At 44.1% G+C, this 24,069-nt stretch overlaps 9 non-coding genes and 1 pseudogene across 9 annotated transcripts; all 10 read right to left on the reverse strand.

The window, feature by feature from the left end:
• Window positions 1-53: 53 nt before the first annotated feature.
• LOC129153708 (U4 spliceosomal RNA) lies at window positions 54-194 on the reverse strand. Its single transcript, XR_008559683.1, has one exon. It is a non-coding gene; the product is annotated as a U4 spliceosomal RNA (small nuclear RNA).
• Window positions 195-6,145: 5,951 nt separating this feature from the next.
• LOC129153716 (U4 spliceosomal RNA) lies at window positions 6,146-6,286 on the reverse strand. Its single transcript, XR_008559691.1, has one exon. It is a non-coding gene; the product is annotated as a U4 spliceosomal RNA (small nuclear RNA).
• A 1,108-nt stretch (window positions 6,287-7,394) lies between these two features.
• On the reverse strand, window positions 7,395-7,535 carry LOC129153745 (U4 spliceosomal RNA). The gene has a single exon (XR_008559720.1). It is a non-coding gene; the product is annotated as a U4 spliceosomal RNA (small nuclear RNA).
• A 342-nt stretch (window positions 7,536-7,877) lies between these two features.
• Window positions 7,878-8,018, reverse strand: LOC129153747 (U4 spliceosomal RNA). Its single transcript, XR_008559722.1, has one exon. It is a non-coding gene; the product is annotated as a U4 spliceosomal RNA (small nuclear RNA).
• Window positions 8,019-8,353: 335 nt separating this feature from the next.
• On the reverse strand, window positions 8,354-8,494 carry LOC129153749 (U4 spliceosomal RNA). The gene has a single exon (XR_008559724.1). It is a non-coding gene; the product is annotated as a U4 spliceosomal RNA (small nuclear RNA).
• A 343-nt stretch (window positions 8,495-8,837) lies between these two features.
• LOC129153726 (U4 spliceosomal RNA) lies at window positions 8,838-8,978 on the reverse strand. The gene has a single exon (XR_008559701.1). It is a non-coding gene; the product is annotated as a U4 spliceosomal RNA (small nuclear RNA).
• Window positions 8,979-9,823: 845 nt separating this feature from the next.
• LOC129153723 (U4 spliceosomal RNA) lies at window positions 9,824-9,964 on the reverse strand. The gene has a single exon (XR_008559698.1). It is a non-coding gene; the product is annotated as a U4 spliceosomal RNA (small nuclear RNA).
• Window positions 9,965-10,303: 339 nt separating this feature from the next.
• On the reverse strand, window positions 10,304-10,444 carry LOC129153685 (U4 spliceosomal RNA). Its single transcript, XR_008559662.1, has one exon. It is a non-coding gene; the product is annotated as a U4 spliceosomal RNA (small nuclear RNA).
• Window positions 10,445-10,791: 347 nt separating this feature from the next.
• Window positions 10,792-10,932, reverse strand: LOC129153731 (U4 spliceosomal RNA). Its single transcript, XR_008559706.1, has one exon. It is a non-coding gene; the product is annotated as a U4 spliceosomal RNA (small nuclear RNA).
• A 4,966-nt stretch (window positions 10,933-15,898) lies between these two features.
• On the reverse strand, window positions 15,899-16,064 carry LOC129153694 (U4 spliceosomal RNA; annotated as a pseudogene).
• Between the last annotated feature and the right edge of the window lie 8,005 nt (window positions 16,065-24,069).

Here is a 24,069-nt window from a genome sequence, read left to right on the forward strand (position 1 = left end):
GTCCAACATAGGTTTCCAAGCATTAAAACACTGAATTTCAACATCACAACAAGTCTCCATAGAGACTGTCAAAAATTTCCTTTGATGATTATATTTCAAATCACCAAGGCGGGGTATTGGGTAAAGTTTTCAACTAGCAATAATCACGCCTCGGATGAACCTCATAGGCTATGATACTGCCACTGCGCAAAGATATAGAGTGTATGTGATCGTCAGTTACTTTTATCTGGTTCAGCCACCTCTGGGTCATGGTTTCAACACCCACTGCCATGGTTGCCTAATGGCCTTCAAATATCAGTGAATTACAGTTTACATCCATAAAAAAGCTTTAAATAATATTGCTAATGTCTCGTCTCGTCTCGTCTCGTCTTCCTCCGCTTATCCGGGTCCGGGTCGCGGGGGCAGCATCCCAATTAGGGAGCTCCAGGCCGTCCTCTCCCCGGCCTTGTCCACCAGCTCCTCCGGCAGGACCCCAAGGCGTTCCCGGACCAGATTGGAGATGTAACCTCTCCAACGTGTCCTGGGTCGACCCGGGGGCCTTCTGCCGGCAGGACATGCCCGAAACACCTCCCCGGGGAGGCGTCCAGGAGGCAGCCTGACCAGATGCCCAAACCACCTCAACTGGCTCCTTTCGATCCGGAGGAGCAGCGGTTCTACTCCGAGTCCCTCCCGAATGTCCGAGCTCCTCACCCTATCTCTAAGGCTGAGCCCGGCCACCCTACGGAGGAAACTCATTTCGGCCGCTTGTATCCGCGATCTCGTTCTTTCGGTCATTACCCAAAGCTCATGACCATAGGTGAGGATTGGGACGTAGATCGACCGGTAAATCGAGAGCCTGGCTTTCTGGCTCAGCTCCCTCTTCCCCACGACAGATCGGCTCAGCGTCTGCATCACTGCAGACGCCGAACCAATCCGCCTGTCGATCTCCCGATCCCTTCTACCCTCACTCGTGAACAAGACCCCGAGATACTTAAACTCCTCCACTTGAGGTAGGACCTCTCCCCCGACCCGGAGGTGGCAAGCCACCCTTTTCCGGTCGAGAACCATGGTCTCAGATTTGGAGGTGCTGATCCTCATCCCAGCCGCTTCACATTCGGCCGCGAACCTACCCAGCAAGAGCTGAAGGTCAGAGCTGGATGAAGCTAGGAGGACCACATCATCCGCAAAAAGCAGAGACGAGATTCTCCTGCCACCAAACTCGACACACTCCACACCACGGCTGCGTCTAGAAATTCTGTCCATAAAAGTGATGAACAGAACCGGTGACAAAGGGCAGCCCTGGCGGAGTCCAACCCTCACTGGGAACAGGTCCGACTTACTACCGGCTATGCGGACCAACACTCACGCTCCTCTGGTAAAGGGACTGAATGGCCCTTAACAGAAAGCCACCCACCCCATACTCCTGGAGCGTCCCCCACAGGGTGCCCCTGAGGACACGGTCATAAGCCTTCTCCAAATCCACAAAGCACATGTGGATTGGTTGGGCAAACTCCCATGCCCCCTCCATCACCCTTGCAAGGGTATAGAGCTGGTCCACAGTTCCACGGCCAGGACGAAAACCACATTGCTCCTCCTCTATCTGAGATTCAACTATCGATCGGACCCTCCTCTCCAGTAACTTGGCGTAGACCTTTCCAGGGAGGCTGAGGAGTGTGATCCCCCTATAGTTGGAACACACCCTCAGGTCACCCTTCTTAAAGATGGGGACCACCACCCCGGTCTGCCACTCCCTAGGAACTGCCCCCGATGACCACGCAATGTTGTAGAGACGTGTCAACCATGACAGCCCTACAACATCCATAGCCTTGAGATACCCAGGACGAACCTCATCCGCCCCCGGGGCTCCGCCGCTGTGTAGTTGTTTGACTACCTCAGCAACTTCTGCCCCCGAGATCGGACAGTCCATCCCCAGGCCTCCCAGCTCTGGTTCCTCCTCGGAATGCGCATTGGTGGGATTGAGGAGCTCCTCAAAGTATTCCTTCCACCGTCCGACTATAGCCTCAGTTGACGTCAGCAGCTCCCCATCCCCACTGTAAACAGTGTGAGCGAGTTGCTGCCTTCCTCTCCTGAGGCGCCGGACAGTTTGCCAGAACCTCTTTGGAGCCGATCGATAGTCTTTCTCCATGGCCTCACCAAACTCCTCCCATGCCCGAGATTTTGCCTCGGCAACTGCCACTGCTTCACCCCGCTTGGCTATCCGGTACCTGTCTGCTGCCTCCGGAGACCCACAGACCAGCCACGCCCTGTAGGCCTCCTTCTTCAGCCTGACGGCTCCCCGAACCTCTGGTGTCCACCAGCGGGTACGGGGGTTGCCACCACGACTTGCACCGGCCACCTTACGACCACAGCTAGCAACAGCCGCCTCGACAATCGCAGAGTGGAACAAGGCCCACTCGGACTCAGTGTCCCCCACTGCTCTCGGGACGTGGTCAAAGCTCTGCCGGAGGTGGGAGTTGAAGACCGTCTTGACAGGTTCTTCTGCCAGGCGTTCCCAGCAGACCCTCACTATGCGTTTGGGTCTGCCAGGTCTACGCGGCATGTTCCCTTGCCATCTGATCCAACTCACCACCAGGTGGTGATCAGTTGACAGCTCCGCCCCTCTCTTCACTCGGGTGTCCAAAACATACGGCCGCATGTCAGATGATACGACTACAAAATCTATCATCGACCTGTGACCTAGGCTGCCCTGGTACCAAGTGTACCAGTGGGCATCCTTATGTTCGAACATGGTGTTCGTTATGGCCAAACTGCGGCTTGCACAGAAGTCCAATAACAAAACACCGCTCGAGTTCAGATTAGGTGGGCCGTTCCTCCCAATCACACCCCTCCAGGTCAAGCTGTCATTGCCCACGTGAGCACTGAAGTCCCCCAGCAGGACAATGGAGTCCCCTGATGGAGCACTATCTAGCACTCGTGCCAGGGACTCCAAAAAGGGTGGGTACTAGGGCTGCAACAACGAATCGATGAATTCGATGAAAATCGATTACTAAAAGCGTTGGCAACGAATTGCGTCATCGATTCGTTGTGTTGCGCAACTCTTCCAAAAGCCCCCTCCCCTCCCGCCCGCCGTTGCGCGCAGACCGGTGGAGAGCCGGCAGGTGTTTGTAAGAGGAACATGGCAGAAGCAGCGAGACCCCAAAAAAGTTAAAACTTCTAAAGTTTGGGAGCATTTTCAGGTAAATCAGGCGAAGACATGCAACGTTTGTAGGTCAGACTTAGCAAGGCACGGGGATACTACGGAGATGATGCAGCGTCTTAAACGCAAGCATGTCAGAATCATCAGCGAGGAAGGAGAGAGCTCGGTGTCCGGGTAAATTAAAAACTTTTCAAAAGTGATTCACCCAAGCCCCAGATTATTACACAGGCTAGACATGCCCTAAGCTCGTAAAAAAAGTCTATAAAATTGTAAGCGCGACGCTATTTGATAGTCGGGGGGGGGGGGGGGGGACTCGCGCCGCTGCGAACCGGTTCCGCCGTCACATTCCCGCAGAAACTGGTTGATCACACCGGGGCCAGACTACTAGCATGTGGCTTTACAACCACAATGTCCTCAGAAGCGAAAATGCTTTTAAAAGGGAGGGAGGAGTCCTAACTGTTGCTGCAGGCGTGTTGTGTGAGAGTGCAGTTATATACTGGTTAATATATTTTTGGGTTCAGTTGCTTTCATGTGGCCTAATGTGAGTCTATTTGGGATCATTGGAATGATCAGCAGCATTTCTTGATGTGACTTTATGGCAGTTGCCCAGGGCATCATCACATGGAGGATGGCATTCATTTACTTTTGTTTTATTTGGTATTTTTCAGTCATTTTTGGAAATAGTGATTAATTTTGATTAATTCACAGCCTATGTTTAATTACATTTAAAAATTAGTTGTTTGACATCCCCAATTATAATAAATGTCTACAGATGAGATCAAACAAAACAGATGAGAATTGCCCTTAAAGAGCAAGTCACCCCCAAATAAACTTTTTTTTGCTGATAAACTAAATAAACGAGTGTCTAATCGTGCTGCAGACATGTGTTGTCAATAATTAGGCACTTCAGTGCATCTTAGTTAAAATTTAAATATTCTGCTTAAAACTGGCAGTGTTGTGCCGTTGTCAGGTAAAAACTCTGCACTGTATTTTAATTTAAATCTGCCACCGCTATTGGCTAAGAAGTATGCTATGATGTAAACTGGTACATTATGATGTCACAATGCTGTCGTGAGCCTGAGTGTGTGTGTATTTGTTAGCGGCTCCGCCCTCTCGGTCTGCCAGGCATGTGTTGCATTTTTCAAACATGAAGCGGGAGTGGAGTTAGACTCTGGTAGGGGTTGACTTGCTCTTTAAGCTGTTTAATTTGGACCAAGCATTTTAGGTCACAGATAGTTGTAGCTTAGGGTCTCTGTCTATACGCCTTATAAGACAATTTAGGTGATGGCATGTTGTTTTTCTGCTATTGAACTGTTTTCTAATAATGTTGTGTTTAATAAAGTGAAGGAAGGAGAAAAATAACGTTTCCCTGGCAGTTTTTAAAAATGTCCCTATGTAATCCGATTAATCGATTAATCGTGTCGAGACCCCATCCGATTAATCGATTATCCAAATAATCGTTTGTTGCAGCCCTAGTGGGTACTCTGAACTGATATTTGGCCCATAAGCACAAACAACAGTCAGGACCCGTTCCCCGACCCGAAGGCGCAAGGAAGCTACCCTCTTGTCCCCCGGGGTAAACCCCAACACACAGGCAGAGAGTCTCAGGGCTAACAAAAAGCTAACCCCAGCCCTCCGCCTCTCACCCGGAGCAACTCCAGCAAAGTAGAGTGTCCAACCCCTCTCCAGGTCTCGGGTTCCAGAGCCAATGCAATGTGTCGAGGTGAGTCCGACTATATCTAGCCGGTACCGCTCAACCTCTGCCACAAGCTCCGGCTCCTTCCCCGCCAGCGAGGTGACGTTCCATGTCCCAAAAACTAGTTTTCTTGTCCGGGGATTGGACCGCCAAGGCTCCCGTCTTGGTCTGCCACCCGATTCGCATTGCACCGGACCCTTCATGTTCCTCCTGCGGGTGGTGGGTCCACAGTTGGACGAGGCCATGTATCCGGTTCGGGCTGGGCCCGGCCGGGCCCCATGGGCGAAAGCCCGGCCACCAGGCGCTCGCTCACGGGCCCCAACCCCAGGCCTGGCTCCAGGGTGGGGCCCCGGTAACCCTCCGGGCCGGGTACTCCGACTCTTCGTTTTAACCGCCATGAAAGATCCTTCGAACCGTTCTTTGTCTCACCCTTCACCTAAGACCAATTTGTCATGGGAGACCCTACCAGGAGCACTAAGTGCCCCAGACAACATAGCTCCTAGGATCGATAGGGCACTCAAACTCCTCCACCACGATAAGGTGACGGTTCAAGGAGGAGTATTGCTAATGTAAATGGCCAAATATCAGCAAGGTAAAAAAAAATTGGTTTACCTCTTAACCTTTCTTAAAAACCACATTTAAACAGTAGGGTCATTTGGTGCAATGAAAACAAAACAATCACAACTTAAGTAAGTAAAAAACAATCCAACACAGGTTTCCAAGCGTTAAAACACTGATTTTCAGGCCCTGTCCACACATAGCCAGGGATCTGCCAAAACGTAGATATTTTTCTACGTTTTGGCCTGTCATCCACACGAAAACGGAGTTTTTTCACACGAAAACAGATCTTTTTAAAAACTCCGGCCAAAGTGAAGATCTGCGTTTTCTCCGTTTTGGGTGTCTGCGTGTGGACAGACAAAACCGGAGTTTTAAGGTCCGCAACGTCACTTTCCGCTACAAAAAAAAAAAAATGCTGACATCACGTGTGCGACCTGTGTTTACACTAGCCGACAGCATGGATGCCCTCAGAGCTGCGCTCGCTTTATCAATTGTCCAAGCGCTTTTTGCTTGTTTGTTTTTGCAAGCGGAATTACCGCTCCTTGCGAAGACCACAGACGAAGGACAAGGTTAAGAACGGGGGAAGTACTGCCGCCTACAGGTCTGACATGTCCATAACAACGTATTTATCTGGGAACGTGTGGACAGAGTTTTTTTTAAATGAGGTAGTGTGGATGTAAGTTTTTGGAGGGGCGGATATTTGTTTTAAAAAAAAACCCGGCTATGTGTGAATTAGACCTCAACATCCCAACAAGTCTCCATAGAGACTGACAATAATTGCCTTTGACAATTATATTTCAAATCACCAAGGCGGGGTATTGGGTAAAGTTTTCAACTAGCAATAATCACACCTCGGATGAACCTCATAGGCTATGATACTGCCACTGCGCAAAGATATAGAGCGTATGTGATCGTCAGTTACTTTTATCTGGTTCAGTCACCTCTGGGTCATGGTTTCAACACCCACTGCCATGGCTGCCTAATGGCCTTCAAATATCAGTGAATTACAGTTTACATCCATAAAAAAACTTTAAATAATATTGCTAATGTCAATGGCCAAATATCAGCAAGATAAAAAAAAACATTGTTTTACCTCTTAAGCCGGGCGTACACTGTGCGACTTTTTCACTCGCAGCGTTCAGCTTCAGCTCAAACTGTACGACTTCCTCGCAGGGCAGATCTCACGAGTCATGCGCTCACACTGTACAACCCAGTTCTCGCATGCGACCTGACTGCTCACACTGTACGTCTGGTATCAACACGTCGGCCCTAAAAATGTGCTAAAAATAGCAGTTTTTACTCAACACGTCAGACTTTTTTGTCTTGCCTGTTGTCCTTCGGGAGTGCTGCAGGAGGACACACAGGGATTTATGGGGGTTGGATGAGGAAACGAAATAAAGAAAGTGAATCTGTGTTTTGTGATCAGTTTAATTTGACATGAACACGACAAACACGCTTTCTTGACAATCTTTGTGAGTAAAAAAACGTGTAGAAACAAAAACGAACAGCGTGTGTTATTAGGGAAATAGCGAGCGACCGGCCGGCGTTGATGCAGGATTGCACGCGCATGCGCCGTGAGCGGTTCTGATACTTTTTGGATCGTAGCTGCTCGCAGCTGCTTGCAGCGCCGCTTCAACAGTGCGATACCCTCACGAGGGACGAGCGAAATATTAAACACACCAGAAGTCCCTGCGACCTCACGACTGCTGATCGGCGGCTGGTCACGTGGTGTTAATCGCCTCTCGTAACCCCCTGTACACTACACGACCGCTCGGCGCAAAACTCGCCCCGATGTCGTGGCTTCTCGCACGACTGGAAAATCGGCTCAAAAAAGTGAAAAAGTCGCACAGTGTACGCCCGACTTTAACCTTTCTGAAAAACCACATTTAAACAGTAGGGTCATTTGGTGCAATTAAATCAAAACAATTACAACTTAAGTGAGTCAAGAACAATCCAACACAGGTTTCCAAGCATTAAATCACTGATTTTCAGTATCACAACAAGTCTCCATAGAGACTGTCTAACATTGCCTTTGGCGATTATATTTCTAATCACCAAGGCAGGGTATTGGGTAAAGTTTTCAACTAGCAATAATTACACCTCAGATGAACCTCATAGGCTATAATACTGCCACTATGCTTGGTTAAAGTGAGTGTGTGATCATCAGTTACTTTTATCTGGTTCAGCCACCTCTGGGTCATGGTTTCAACACCTACTGCCATGGTTGCATAATGGCCTTTAAATTGCAGTGAATTACAGTTTGCATCCATAAGAAGAGCTTTAAATAATATTATCGAAGCTAATGTAAGTGTCCAAATATCAGCAAGGTAAAAAAAACATTGATTCACCTCTTGACCTTTCTGAAAAACCAGATTCTAACAGTAGGGCCATTGGGTGCAATGAACACAAAACAATTACAACTTAAGTAAAACCTGTCCAACACAGGTTTCCAAGCATTAAAACACTGAACTTCAACATCACAGCAAGTCTCCATAGAGACTGTCAAATAATTCCTTTGATGATAATATTTCAAATCACCAAGGACGGGTATTGGGTAAAGTTTTCAACTAGCAATAAACACATCTCAGATGAACCTCATAGGCTATGATACTGCCACTGCGCAAAGATATACAGCGTATGTGATCGTCAGTTACTTTTATCTGGTTCAGCTACCTCTGGGTCATGGTTTCAACACCCACTGCCATGGTTGCCTAATGGCCTTCAAATATCAGTGAATTACAGTTTACATCCATAAAAAAGCTTTAAATAATATTGCTAATGTAAATGGCCAAATATCAGCAAGGTAAAAAAACATTGGTTTACCTCTTAACCTTTCTTAAAAACCACATTTAAACAGTAGGGTCATTTGGTGCAATGAAAACAAAACACTTACAACTTAAGTAAAAAACAATCCAACACAGGTTTCCAAGTGTTATAACACTGATTTTCAATATCACAACAAGTCTCCATAGAGACTGTCAAACATTGCTTTTGATGATTATATTTCAAAACACCAAGGTGGGGTATTGGGTAAAGTTTTCAACTAGCAATAATCACACCTCAGATGAATCTCATAGGCTATGATACTGCCACCGCGCATGGTTAAAGTGAGTGTGTGATCGTCAGTTACTTTTATCTGGTTCAGCCACCTCTTGGTCATGGTTTCAACCCCTACTGCCATGGTTGCATAATGGCCTTCAAATTGCAGTGAATTACAGTTTGCATCCATAAAAAGATTTTTAAATAATATTATCGAAGCTAATGTAAGTGTCCAAATATCAGCAAGGTAAAAAAAACATTGATTCACCTCTTGACCTTTCTGAAAAACCAGATTCTAACAGTAGGGTCATTGGGTGCAATGAACACAAAACAATTACAATTTATGTAAGTCAAACCTGTCCAACATTTGTTTCCAAGCATTACAACACTGAATTTCAACATCACAAGTCTCCATAGAGACTGTCACAAATTGCCTTTGATGATTATATTTCAAATCACCAAGGCGGGGTATTGGGTAAAGTTTTTAACTAGCAATAATCACGCCTCGGATGAACCTCATAGGCTATGATACTGCCACTTTGCAAAGATATAGAGCGTATGTGATCGTCAGTTACTTTTATCTGGTTCAGCCACCTCTGGGTCATGGTTTCAACACCCACTGCCATGGTTGCCTAATGGCCTTCACATAGCCAGGGATCTGCCAAAACGTAGATATTTTTCTACGTTTTGGCAGATCCCTGGCTATGTGTGGACAGGGCCTGAAAATCAGTGTTTTAACGCTTGGAAACCTGTGTTGGATTGTTTTTTACTTACTTAAGTTGTAATTGTTTTGTTTTCATTGCACCAAATGACCCTACTGTTTAAATGTGAAAAAATTACGTTTTCGTGTGGATGACAGGCCAAAACGTAGATATTTTTCTACGTTTTGGCCTGTCATCCACACGAAAACGTAGTTTTTTCACACGAAAACGGATCTTTTTAAAAACTCCGGCCAAAGTGAAGATCTGCGTTTTCTCCGTTTTGGGTGTCTGCGTGTGGACAGACAAAACCGGAGTTTTAAGGTCCGCAACGTCACTTTCCGCTACAAAAAAAAATGCTGACATCACGTGTGCGACCTGTGTTTACACTAGCCGACAGCATGGATGCCCTCAGAGCTGCGCTCGCTTTATCAATTGTCCAAGCGCTTTTTGCTTGTTTGTTTTTGCAAGCGGAATTACCGCTCCTTGCGAAGACCACAGACGAAGGACAAGGTTAAGAACGGGGGAAGTACTGCCGCCTACAGGTCTGGCATGTCCATAACAACGTATTTATCTGGGAACGTGTGGACAGTTTTTTTTAAATGAGGTAGTGTGGATGTAAGTTTTTGGAGGGGCGGATATTTGTTTTTAAAAAAACCCGGCTATGTGTGAATTAGACCTCAACATCCCAACAAGTCTCCATAGAGACTGACAAAAATTGCCTTTGACAATTATATTTCAAATCACCAAGGACGGGTATTGGGTAAAGTTTTCAACTAGCAATAACCACACCTCGGATGAACCTCATAGGCTATGATACTGCCACTGCGCAAAGATATAGAGCATATGTGATCGTCAGTTACTTTTATCTGGTTCAGTCACCTCTGGGTCATGGTTTCAACACCCACTGCCATGGCTGCCTAATGGCCTTCAAATATCAGTGAATTACAGTTTACATCCATAAAAAACTTTAAATAATATTGCTAATGTCAATGGCCAAATATCAGCAAGATAAAAAAAACATTGTTTTACCTCTTAACCTTTCTGAAAAACCACATTTAAACAGTAGGGTCATTTCGTGCAATGAAAACAAAATAATTGCAACTTAAGTAAGTCAAGAATAATCCAACACAGGTTTCCAAGCATTAAATCACTGATTTTCAGTATCACAACAAGTTTCCATAGAGACTGTCTAACATTGCCTTTGGCGATTATATTTCAAATCACCAAGGCGGGGTATTGGGTAAAGTCTTCAACTAGCAATAATCACACCTCAGATGAACCTCATACGCTATGACACTGCCACTGTGCTTGGTTAAAGTGAGTGTGTGATCGTCAGTTACTTTTATCTGGTTCAGCCACCTCTGGGTCATGGTTTCAACACCTACTGCCATGGTTGCATAATGGCCTTTAAATTGCAGTGAATTACAGTTTGCATCCATAAGAAGAGCTTTAAATAATATTATCGAAGCTAATGTAAGTGTCCAAATATCAGCAAGGTAAAAAAAAACATTGATTCACCTCTTGACCTTTCTGAAAAACCAGATTCTAACAGTAGGGCCATTGGGTGCAATGAACACAAAACAATTACAACTTAAGTAAGTAAAACATGTCCAACACAGGTTTCCAAGCATTAAAACACTGAACTTCAACATCACAACAAGTCTCCATAGAGACTGTCAAAAATTTCCTTTGATGATAATATTTCAAATCACCAAGGACGGGTATTGGGTAAAGTTTTCAACTAGCAATAATCACATCTCAGATGAACCTCATAGGCTATGATACTGCCACTGCGCAAAGATATACAGCGTATGTGATCGTCAAATCGAACATTAACAAATAATCAATTTACTCTCTCTCTCTGGGTGTGTCGTCCTTTAAGGTAATATGGGATAAAATCAAATTACCTATCAAATGGTGGAGAATGCGGGCAACGCAGAGCCTAGCGGTGGAAGATTGTCTCCAGGGAGCCGCGTGGCGCCACTTCATCATAAGTCCGGGGGACTGCAAATTGTCTCACTGGCCGGCTTCATAGCTCTGCAGACAAACTTTCATCAACAGGCTCTTGCGCTCGGAACTCAGGACGAATTTACAACGTGGAGGAGAGTAAGTTAATTCATTAGTTCATTAAGTTAATTCATTAATTTGCATCTGTTTCTTTAACCACTGGCAGTGTGGTTTAAGTTGATTGAGGTTGGCCAGTTGCGGCCGTGTGTGTGTGTGTGAACCTCTTGAGTGTATGAGAAAGTTGATGACCGGAAAAAGACGTGTGAGATTGTTTGGCTAAAATTGTTTTGAGCCTGTTTCTGGTAAGGGAGACTGTGGATCAGCTCTGGTGAGCTCTGGAGAGCAGAGTTCCGGTGGGAGATTACTTCGCAGTCTGGCAGCTGAATAGCACGCTGAGTGAGTACTAAATTGCACCTTTTTCCCAATAACTGGACGACAGTGATTTTACGCTGGTAGTGATTTTTTGCTATTCACGCACGAAAGACGTTTCGGGCCCCGGCAGAGGACTGGGCTGAGAGTCGCTGGACTTTGTCCTGGACTCCGTTTGTCTCTGAGGGAACAGAGTAAACGCGAGGGAGGTTGTAATTTGTCCATGTCAGCGACCATGGACCCCCCACGACGGACTGTGGGTTGTAATAGAGTTGAATGTGCAGACTCACTATGTAAGCTCACTGTTGCTGAAATTGTTAAAATATTTTATGGTGCGTACAATAAAATTAATCACCGTTATTTGGCTTAAAGATCTCAAATCGGTCAAAATTTCCGGTCTATGTTATGTGTGTTGTGATTTTTCTGGCGTCATGGGCTGCGTTCCATTTTGCCGGTTTCCGTGTTGTGTATTGTTGAAAGTTGACGCTGAGGACTGGCATGTTAATTTCTGACAGAGTTTTGCTCCGTCTGTGTGTGTGTGTCAAAGCTCTGAATGTGCGTGAGTGAAAGCCTGCAGGTTAGTTTCTGTTTGTGTGTGTGTGTGAGAGAAGTTTTGGGCCAAGGTTCTGAAGCCTGAATGTGTGTCTCGGCCGAGATTTCTGAATGGGTGGAAGGTCCGAATGCATGATAATATGTGTGACTGAGGGTTCTGTGTGAAATCTGCAGATTCTAGAAAGTCTATGTTCTATGTTTCTGTTTTGTTCTGTGTTGTCTTGTTCTTTATTCTGTACATGTATGAATAACACTAACATCCTGTGATGTGTAAGAAGGCTATGTTATGTGTGTGAAGAACAAAGGGTAAGAAGTGGAGACAGCGAAGTGTTAATTGATGGGGGATGGTGTGGTTAGGAAGAAATGAGAGGTTAGCAGAGAAGGTTGAAAAAAAGCAGACAGATGGAGAAAAGACAGAATTAAAGAAATGGTTGAAGAAACAGAGAAGGCAAATAGACAGTTTAAAGAAATAGTTGAGGAAAAGAGAGAAGGCAAAAAGGAAGTTTTAAAGAAATGTTTGAGGATGTGAGAAGGTATAGAAGGTAGGGACAGAAATGTTTGGTTCTGAAATCTTTATTTTACATTTAATTTCTAAGATCTTTATGGTCAAAATTCTAATTAGAAATAAGCAAAAACTTTGTGAGTGAGTGTGTGACAGACAGAAAGGAGGTGTGATGATTAGCTAAATACTATCTGAAAAAGTTATTGCTCTTATCTGCATGATAACTCTTACTAAACTAGTAAACAAAATGACTTACGTAGATAGAATGTTAAGCAAATACAGTTAAGCAGGGATAAATACATCCATCCTCTAACTCCTTCAGATTCACCGGCTGAAATGGATGGCCAAATATGATGGGGAAGATTCACACGATTGCCTCAAATTAAATTAGATATTCTGGTCTACAGGCCTTTTATTATTTTTATTAAAATAAATAAATACCCTTTCTAAAAGATCATGTAGTTTGTTAGAATAAACAAATCACGTAGGTTTTAGTGTTTAGAGGCACATAACCTTATAAATAGCTTATGCCATATTAGCCTGACAGACTCTTGTAACATACCAGCACAGCTCTAGTTTTGTCAGACGGAAACAGATTAGCTGTAAAGCAGCTAATCTGGATCCGAAGATACCTTTTGCTCATGAACCACGATTAAAAATACAACTTTGACTCAAGATGGTCTCTATTTCACAAGTGGTAGGCTGTTCCTTTACTGGACTATATAGAAACAGCCCCAAACTAAATATTTCAGACCTATTGTTTAAATTTTATAGTCTGATAGATGTAAGCTAGTGTTACCATGTTCGGTATTATTGTTTAGATTATGCAGTTTTACTTTAGTGGGTTATGTTCTTAGGTAAATAGAATTCTACACTATGCAGTAACAGTTTTTTATCTCAGCATTTTATCATATGACTAAATCATGTTAAACTTGGTGTTCCTGCCATTGACTGGTTTTACAGGAGGGTGTTTAGATCTTTTATGAACCTTAAAAACTTCCCGTTAAATGTGTCTTGTCGACCATTGATAGATTAAGTAACTGGTGTTAATTTAATAACATGATTGAATCACCACAGTGCTAGATTTTTCCTGTATGCTATTCCTATGCAAATCTTGTTTGAAATGTAAACATCAACTCAGCCCCTGCAGACCATAAATGCTAATCGTAGTATTTTATTTTACTCAACAGTAAGGCTGTTTTGTAACTATTTCAACATTTGAGCTATTACCATCATTTATTTTCTGTTTGGGTTATAAGGTTTAATAAATCTGAGTGACTTCCTCCACACTGATAAAGTGGTGTTTTAACCCTTTTGATTACCTTACAATTGTGTTGTAACACTCCTGTGAAAAAGTTGGAGACGGGCTGTTTCATTTAAATTAGAATGCAAATGTTTCCTAAGCAGCTAAATCAAGCTAGACTGGAAGTCTCTTGCGGCACCCTTTTGTGAAAAACCTCTTTGAAGCCTCTGTGACGTGAGTGTGTAAACTCTGCCTTAGTGTTGTAGAATCTCTGATTAACTCCTTTTGAGACAAGCTAGTTTTAAAGAATTTGGATGTGTTTTATTTCGTTTGTGATAAATTTAGGACAGACTATATCTGACTAGTTTCATGTTAAACCAGACATCAATGTTTATTAATTTAGACAATTAGGCAGCACAACTTTTGGGTACACAGATTTCCTAAATGCGAATTGTTCCCTAGGCAAGAACAGACTGGGAGACTCCTTGATTTGTGTCCTGTTGTGATGTGATGGTGGCAATTCGATTAACAGGTGATAAAGATCAGTGGCTGGCTGCATTGGTTGCTGCAGAAAACATCAAAGGACACAGATCGGACACAAAACACTTTGTGCCCCATTGACCCTCAACAACCAGGAAGGTATTGTGATTACAACACAAGATGTTTGCTATGTCATGTCCTGCTACTCTCCGAATGCAGGAATGGCAGACTCAGGAGGAAAGTGTCGATGAAAAGACTTCAGAGGATCTGAGTTCCTTTGGGCAAGCAGCTGTGGAAGTTGAACGCATATCTAACTGAATGCAAATTGGTCTGTGTCTGTGGCATCCTGCTGTGGATCTTTGAAGCTTTTGTGACTTGTAGGTGTGTTCAGAAGGAGGTGGAGACCTGCAATCCAAGATGGAGGAAGCACGAAAGACATGGCTAAACTGCTGACTTGCAGTCCAAGACGGAAGTGACACAAACCACCGTCACCAGCTGAGCTAATGTTAAACCACAAACCAAGTGGATCAGTTAGCTGAAACCGGTACCAACCTGTGAGCTGATGTAAAACCACAAAACCCTGTGGAACCACAAAACCCCTGTGGGCCAGTCAGCTCTCTCAGGAAGTGACCCAACTCCGTCCTGCGTCAACACGTCAGCAGGACGACGCAAAGCTGAGAGCACAGTGTGACCGAGATATCACACCTGAACTGGAGATGAGGTGCAGAGGTCAAACACCAACTTCAGGAGGAAACCAGAACCGCAGGTCAGCCAGCCACAGAAAACACAAAACCTGTGACACCTGTTCAGTCCTACAAGCGATCGATTGCAGCACAGGAGGTAACGACGGATGTGGAGCAGAAGATCCACAAGTGTTTGATGACAAATGATGTGGGTTAACTTAATAAAGCTAGGAACTCAAGATTATTATGTAGGTTTTGGTATCTAGTTTATTCATTCCTAATTCCAGGTCTTAACTCTTGCTCTGGGTTTTGTTGACAGGATAATCATTGCTCAAAGGTAGCATTTAGTGGGGATAAATTAATAAAGCTAAAAATACAGGATAAAATTGGGTTTGATGTCTGGTTTAATGTTGAACTAAAATCCGATTGATTAATTGGTCATTTCAAATTCCAGGTTGGTAGGTGTGTCCTGATTTCATGATAATGTGTTTTATTGGTTTCATCTTTTCTTGCTCAAAAAGTCACATCAGGAGGGAATGTTGGGTATTTTTATAATTGTACCTTTTTGAGGCCTAAAAGATGGCCAACTGTTGCTGTTCATGAAAGGTTGAGAAAGGATGTTGATTGTAAGAAAACTGTACCTCTGTAACCTGAGAAGGCCCGCCTTCTCCCCCATCCTTAGTGAATAAAGCCCCTGACGAGCTGGGAGCACACGGGAGCGATATGGGAAGAAGCCTTGGAGAAGGCCATTCCTGCATTAACTCTCCTTGTTTTGGAGACTCAGGGTAAAATGTCTTCCTTGTTGTCATGTGTGTTTATTTCAGGGTCCAGGGTTACGGAGATTAAATATTACCTAACATTCTGGTCTCCTGATGGAGACCGCAGGTATGCAGAGCTGGAGCAGAGTGGGGGCTGGATGTCTGGCCCAGCTAACGCATGGTGATCGAACGTTAATAAATAATCAATTTACTCTCTCTCTCTGGGTGTGTCGTCCTTTAAGGTAAAATGGGATAAAATCAAATTACACATCAGGTAAAGTTTTCAACTAGCAATAATCACACCTCAGATGAACCTATGATACTGCCACTGCGCATGGTTGAAGTGAGTGTGTAATCGTCAGTTACTTTTATCTGGTTCAGCCACCTCTGGGTCATGGTTTCAACACCTACTGCCATGGTTGCATAATGGCCTTTAAATTGCAGTGAATTACAGTTTGCATCCATAAAAAGAGCTTTAAATAATTGTTAAGTTCCTCTGTTAGGTGACACAATCCCCACTTAACAGGGATCATCTACTGGAGAAATACGCAGGATTCCACTCAGGACTTCATGGCTTCACTTTTCATTTTCCTTTATTTCACTTCCGTTTCATATTATCCAAGACGGAAATAGGGGATGACGAAGCACGAAGCAAGGCAAAGCCTACGAGCAGGTGAAAAACCTTAAACAAAAACATTGTGTGTGCTAAGAAACAGTGTAAATTGTGTAACATTTCATTATAAACAGCCATTCATAAAATGTGTGATTTCAATGTGATATTCATTTATAAATGTTAGCACGAATATATATATATATATATATCATTAATTCATTCGGATATATCATTAATTCATTCGGATATATTAATTCATTCGGACCCAAACTCACTTAAATTCATCACTTCAGCTATTTGTTTCACTCTTACATAACAACATCAAATAATGAGCAGGTTTGAAGTAACTTATTAACAATCAAACATCAAACTGACTTCTAAACACCCGACACAAACATTTATGATGCGCACCGGAGACCACAGCTCCGAGCTGCGCTTAACATCACACATCAGCTGATCGGCATGCGCACACGCGTTACAAATCTGCGTCTTACCGGCTGCCTTTCCAGTCTTTAGATGAGTGTCATTTACCGCTTCGGAGGATCACCACGTTAGTGCTTCCTCTAGGAACTTTCACAAACAGTTCTCTCTCCTGACATGTCCTACATAAAACATTTCAGGCAGGAAATGCGCGGTGACGTTCTGAGACGTGGAGCGACGCGCGCACTGACCTTAATTAGTTCCAGCTGTTTCATCTACCACCTACCCCGTGTGTCTTATTTATTTTCTTTATTTTTACATATTTTTTCCATTCTTTTTTATATTTTTATTTTAGTTTTTATTTCAATCTAAATATGCTGTATGATCATGATTTTGACCGCACACCTCCCACTCGATATTTGTGTGGAATCACAAGAAATATCGCAAGTCATGAAAAGGTCAAGAACATCTCATTTCTGTTCCTCAATAGGCAATAAGACAACCAAGCGTCTAACATCTCTGTGTAAGATAACAGTTCTGTCTTTGCCTCCACCCAGACATGATCGGTCTCGCCGTCCGTGTCCATCTTTTGTTTTCACACCAGGTGCACAGTAACTTGGTGTAACTTTAATGTCAACATCTCTCACAATGCCTTCACTGTCCGGGTTGACCCCAACTACCTTACCCAACCTGTACTGCCCCCTTAAAGCATTCTGATCACTTAGCCACACAATGTCACCAAGGGCGACATTCCTCTGGGCAGTGTGCCACTTGCTCCGGATAAATAAATTAGGACCTGCAAGTTGGCTCCATGCTCTCCAGAACTTGTCCACCTCCGTCTGGATGGCTCGGAGTCTTTTGTACGGGTAACTGGTAAAGTCAAAGGTCTCTGAGTCTCCTCGATGAGACGCTCGCCCAAGCAGGAGGGTGTTCGGTGTAATGTAGTGAATGCAGTCTTCACGGCTCTGGGTCCTGGCATCAATTGGCCTTTCATTCACAAGATTGGCTGCTGTATAAAGGGCTGTCTGAAACTCACTGTATGTTAGTGAAGATCCCTTTCCAAGATTTTGCAGTGCTCTTTTCATCACGCGTACAGCAGCTTCAGCAGCGCCATTTCTGTGTGGAGAATCCGCTGGATGAAGCTTCCACACCCATTCAGTTCCGTTCTTGGCAGAAAGATCCTCCAAACCTGCTTTGTCCTGATTGTCGAGGAATTTATACATCTCCTCCAAAACCGGCTTAGCTCCAATGAAATTGGTACCAGGATCTGACCAGATCTTTCGTGGATGTCCTCTTATTGCAGTAAATCGCTGGTAGGCTGTTAGAAAACCCTCTGCTGACGGGTCGTTTGCGATATCAGCATAGATGGCTCTGCTGACCATGCAGCAAAACACGATTCCCCAAACTTTCTTCGTCACTCTCTTCTTAACATCATCCCTCACGTGGTAGGGACCGAATAGATCCACTGATGTGAACTTGAAGGGAGGGGCAGGTTCTGTCCTTTCAGGTGGCAAGCAACCCATGATTTGTTGACATCTCCGTGCCCTGGCCTTTCTGCAGATCAAACAGTCATCAACGATCCGCTTGGCGATCCTCCTCCCTTTTATGACCCAAGCCTTGGATCTCATCCTTAGCAAAGTTCCAGCCACCCCTTCATGATTCTGGTTATGGGCTTCACGAGCTAACAAGCAGGATACCCAGGCATCAGAAGGTAAGATGGGAACGCTGGCTTGATCTTCATCATAACTCTGTATCCGTCCACCACAGACCAATAATCCTGTGTCTTGATCCTTATAGACAACCAGCCTATCTCTTGTGGTGGTGGGTAGACTCATATTCTTTTGTGCTGAAAGAAAGACGTCTCTAAGGGCATCTTCCCTTTCGTTGGTCGTTATAGTGCCAACTAATGGAACTGCCTCCCACTGTGGTTTGTCCATAGCTTTATGATGTCCTCCCAGTCTTCTTGCTGCTCTCCAGAGCCATGCCACCGCTTTGATCAGCCGGGATAGGCAGCTGAAGCGCTTAACATCTATCAGATTCTGGATGGTTGGCTCTGCGGAAGGTCTCCTGCTCTTGGTTGGGGGATTTTTTGGACCCTTCTCTGCTTCAAGCTGTTTGCCTTGGCCCTCGTCAGTGCAGCCACAAATGCCTTTTTCTGTAATTTATTGACATTTTCTTTGGCAGCGGTAGCTAATTCCTTAGCTGACTTAACCGGCCATTCCTCTACCGGCAAGCTCAGGAACTTTGGCCCGTTTTGCCACTTGGAGTCCTGTCCGAGCTCTTTAGCTCCAGTGCCTCTCGTAAGGACATCAGCAATATTTAAAGGACCAGGAATCCAATGCCAGTCTTTGATATTTGTGTTGCTTTGAATCTCTCCAATTCTATTCGCAAAAAATGTCTGGTAGCCATAACTGTCTCTCTGTATTGCTCCGAGGATGGTTTGACTGTCGAGGAGGTGATACCATTTTCCAACTTCAATAAGGCCATGATCTTCAAAGTACTTTTTCAAACGGGATGCGAACACGGCACCACATAATTCCGACTTTACTGTGTCACCTTTGTGCTCTACCGGAGTCAATTTGGCCTTGGATTCCACCAATCTGATCACCAGCCCCTGTTCATCTCCCCATCTCAGGTACATCACTGCGCCGAAAGCCTGCTCACTTCCATCACAAAATGTAATGGCTAAAGGTTTGCTAGCGAAGCCTAAGGGAGTCAGTGACCTGTGGAACGTAATTTTTGCCAGTTCGGTGTACTCTTCGAAAAGTTTTATTGCCTCATGTCGAAGATCATCTGAAAGCGCTGTGTCCCATGTTTCTTGCACCGAATCCTTTTCCTTTTGTTTCCTGAAATGCCTTTCGCACAAGAATTGCTCCCATCTGTTTGACTGGCGTTCCTAGACCAACCGGATCGTACAATCCTGACACTTGGCTGAGGAGTTCCCTTCTTGTCAGAGGGTTTGGTGTTGAGGCTTTAATCTGATCTTGTTGGAGATCTTGTCCAAGCCGTATCTTCCTCTTCCTCTTCGAAAAGTTAATCACAGTCATGATTTGAAGCATGTCCTCTTCTACCTTGTACCTCAGACCTAGTGCTTTGTTGTCACCTTGTTCGATCCGGTTTGGTACAATCACGGATGTTGCTTCTCTTTCCCCCAGTCTATTTCCATCCTCCTGCCTCCCACTTTGCCCAGAGAAGACCCAAGGTTTTAGTTCAAATCCACCCCCTTTCAGGATCTGGTCTACATTCTCTGTTATGGTCTTTAGCTGGATAAGGCTATTGTGCGAGGTGAGTATGTCATCAACGTAAGTAGCATTTTGTATAACATCTCGTTCCTCTTTGAGGTGAGTAAATGCAGGAAGGTTAGCAGTTTCACGCATTGCAAGTTGTGCAATACACCCAGCAGGTTTATCTCCCATATTAACTCTGGTGATTGCATATTCTTCCAGTTCTTCCTCTTCTGTGTCCCTCCAAAGGAATCTATGCAGGTGCATTTCTTCGCGTTCCAACCAAACTGAGTTGTACATCTTCTTCACATCTCCTAACGCAGCATATACTCCACAACGGAATCTGAGGAGGACTCCGCGAACCTGATTTAGAACATCAGGACCCTTCATTAACAAGTCATTCATACTGACTCCCATGAACCTTTGGCTGCTGTTCCATACAAGCCTCACTGGGGTTGTTGTTGAGTGTGGGTTTGGTGCAACAAGGTGACTAACGTACCACACCGGCCCAGTCCATTCATTGATCATTTCCTCTGACAGTTTCAAGGCTGCTTTTCGTTCCACCATGTCATGTACCTGGGCGGTATATGCGATTTTCAACTCTGGTTCTTTCTTTAATTGGTTTTCAGTTCTAAAAAAGGTGGCTTGAACCGCCCTTCGGTTGTTTGGCAGGGAGGCAGGATTTTCCACCCATGGATAGCGGGCATGCCAGTGCGGTTTACTGCTGTGGTCATCTTTTTCTACATAGGTAAGTCCGTTTTTGACCACTTGTAGTTCTCTCTCTTCAGCGAGAGTCATGTCCTTCCCACCTGGCTGACAGTTTCCACATCGGCATCCTCCACATTTAGGAGTGCAGGCTGCACCGATGCTGTCCCATTTCCACCATTTGAGGAACTCGCGAGTTGTAGTTGCAGTGCTTGTGCTTTGCAGATTTACCTTCGGGCACATATTTTGGGGGGACCTTTGGGACATTCCACTGATTACTTCCTCATATTTGAAAGCGGCTGTCCTCATAGACCTCGCGAAGTGAGTAACTGACCCATTTGTGGAAATTGTCAAATCTTCAAAAAGCTCTGGGTGGGTTCCTCCAACTGTTTTACCAAAGGGCCCATCCCACAACACGAGATCTCCTACTGCATGGATTTTCTGTGGTACTAGTTGACCTTCTCTGTGACTTATGAGAAGGTGGATCTCCGTAGGCCTCTCAAGATCGCCAAGTTGCACATCTGGGAAAATCTTTTGTAACTGCTTTGATGTCACATGGTTTTGGATGTCAGCAATGGCTTCCAGCCCATAGCAAATCAACTGATGAGATCTTAAAGTTCCCTTTGGGGTCTTCACTCTGATTTTTAGAAGATACCTTTTAGTTTCTACCTGGATTCTCATCCCTCCAACTCCATGGACAATGAGTTTTATCTTTTCACTTCTGAGGTTTAGTTTATTTGCCGCCTTGTGGGTAATATAATTTGTATCAGAGGCCAAGTCAATCAATGCACCAATTTGTTGCCCATCATTGGCAGTGACTTTCAATAACATCATGATGACTGGTAACTCATGTAAATTGTACTTTTCCAATAGTCCTTGCTTTTGTATGGAGTTTTCCAATAGTCTTTGCTTTTGTATGGAGTTTAGAGTCCTGGTGGTGGCGTTTGAAAATACATTTTTGCATTGTTTAGCCAGCTCCGGTGATAATTTGTTGAAAAACTCCTCTTGCTCTTCAGTATATCTTCTTTGACCTTTAACCTTTTCTGGATCGAGTTTACTCCTCCTTTGGCTCATTTCACTTTTCTTGAACTGAGCATTTGGACAAAGACAAAAGTGGTGTGAAGGCAGGTTGTCGGTCTTGCAATCCTGATCCTTGCACAAGTAGGCGGGGTTGCAGAAGGAATCGCTGTTATGCACTTCCAGGCATTTATCACATGCTCCCAGCTTTCTAACAGCTGCCTTCTTCTCTTCAGTCCTTAGACCTCGGAACTGTTTGCAGAAATAAAGTTTTTTTCTTGTGCTTTTGATCTCCACAGACAACACACATAGCTAGTTCTTGTTTAGTAGATCTGGTTCTGGTGTTTTTGAACTCGGATTTGGTTTCCTTTCTGCCCGACTCATGTTCACAGAGCTGATCGAGTTGTTCATAAATTTTTTCCTGGTCCTTGAGGAAATCTAACAGACTATCGAAACGATTGTCTGGTGTTACACCATTCTTCTCTTTAGCGACGTGCATCAACCATTCCTTTTTGAGTGCTGTAGGAAGTTTGCTTTCAATGGACTTTGTTACTAGTGGGTTTTTAATAGCACCAGTATCTCCAAGGTCACTTAAATCCAAAAGAGCCTTTTCCACCGCTTGAATCAATTCAACGATCCTCCTTGGTTGATAATTCCTTACAGGTGGAATTCTTTGAAGTTCCTCTACTATTTCAATAGCGATAACCGTTTGGTTGCCGAAACGGTTCTCCAAAACACGAAGGATTTCTTCTACAGTGTGATAAGTGTTAAGATGAAGGTTTCTTGTTATTTTCTCATCAAGACTGTCCAGTAACTGAAGCTTCTTCACCTCCTGAGAACCAGTTGGTTCACCCTGCTTTTGAAGGGCTTCCCACTCCTTCCTCCATCTGTGAAAGTCTCGTTTATTTCCTCCAAACTTAGGCAGAGCCACTGGCTTTAGTTTAATAGCAGGTGTTGTAAGATGTGTGTGTAAAGTCATCACCCTTTCTTCTGAATCCCTTCTTTTTATGAAGTCAGCCTTTCTGGAGATTAGCCTTGGGATTGTTAGTTCAAGAGCTTTGAACCGACCCTGAAATTCTTCTTGGTCATGCGATGGAATCCACCGCTTCCACTGGGCATATAATTATTTTCCAGATCGTGCCACATCTTGTAAGTGAGTGAGAATGAGGTTATATGCCTCCTGGCTGCTATCTGGACTCACAGCGGCGGCACGTTCACACTCGGTTTCTGCTATTTGGAATGCTGTAGTCAATTCAGTGTATCCAAAATTATCCCACAAAGCATTTAGAAGAAGGGCTTTACTTTCTGTAAGCTTTGACTCGCATTCCTCTGCAGTTTTTTCTATGTCGGCCTTTTGTTGTTCTGTTAACGCTACATCCCCTTCAGAGTCCAGCTCAGCCTCCAACTTTGCGATGAGTCCCGCCTCCACTTCATCATTTGCAGTCATTACTTTCTCAGCCTGCAAGCTAAGCTTACTGAAGCTGGCTTTGAGCTCTTCCTCAGACATATCCTTGTATGTTCTGGTTATGGTATTAACCAAACGTGAGAAAGATCTTTTTGCTGATGTTCTCTCGGCCTTCAGTTGTTCAACGGATTTCTCTGACTCATCCATTTCGATTCTTCTTTGTTGATGCGTAGAGACCGGTTTTTCACTGTTAAGTTCCTCTGTTAGGTGACACAATCCCCACTTAACAGGGATCATCTACTGGAGAAATAAGCAGGATTCCACTCAGGACTTCATGGCTTCACTTTTCATTTTCCTTTATTTCACTTCCGTTTCATATTATCCAAGACGGAAATAGGGGATGACGAAGCACGAAGCAAGGCAAAGCCTACGAGCAGGTGAAAAACCTTAAACAAAAACATTGTGTGTGCTAAGAAACAGTGTAAATTGTGTAACATTTCATTATAAACAGCCATTCATAAAATGTGTGATTTCAATGTGATATTCATTTATAAATGTTAGCACGAATATATATATATATATATATATATATATATATATATATATATATATATATATATATATATATATATATATCATTAATTCATTCGGATATATCATTAATTCATTCGGATATATTAATTCATTCGGACCCAAACTCACTTAAATTCATCACTTCAGCTATTTGTTTCACTCTTACATAACAACATCAAATAATGAGCAGGTTTGAAGTAACTTATTAACAATCAAACATCAAACTGACTTCTAAACACCCGACACAAACATTTATGATGCGCACCGGAGACCACAGCTCCGAGCTGCGCTTAACATCACACATCAGCTGATCGGCATGCGCACACGCGTTACAAATCTGCGTCTTACCGGCTGCCTTTCCAGTCTTTAGATGAGTGTCATTTACCGC

The sequence above is a fragment of the Nothobranchius furzeri genome, chromosome 4 (assembly GCF_043380555.1).
Source record: "Nothobranchius furzeri strain GRZ-AD chromosome 4, NfurGRZ-RIMD1, whole genome shotgun sequence".
NCBI classification, from domain to species: domain Eukaryota; kingdom Metazoa; phylum Chordata; class Actinopteri; order Cyprinodontiformes; family Nothobranchiidae; genus Nothobranchius; species Nothobranchius furzeri.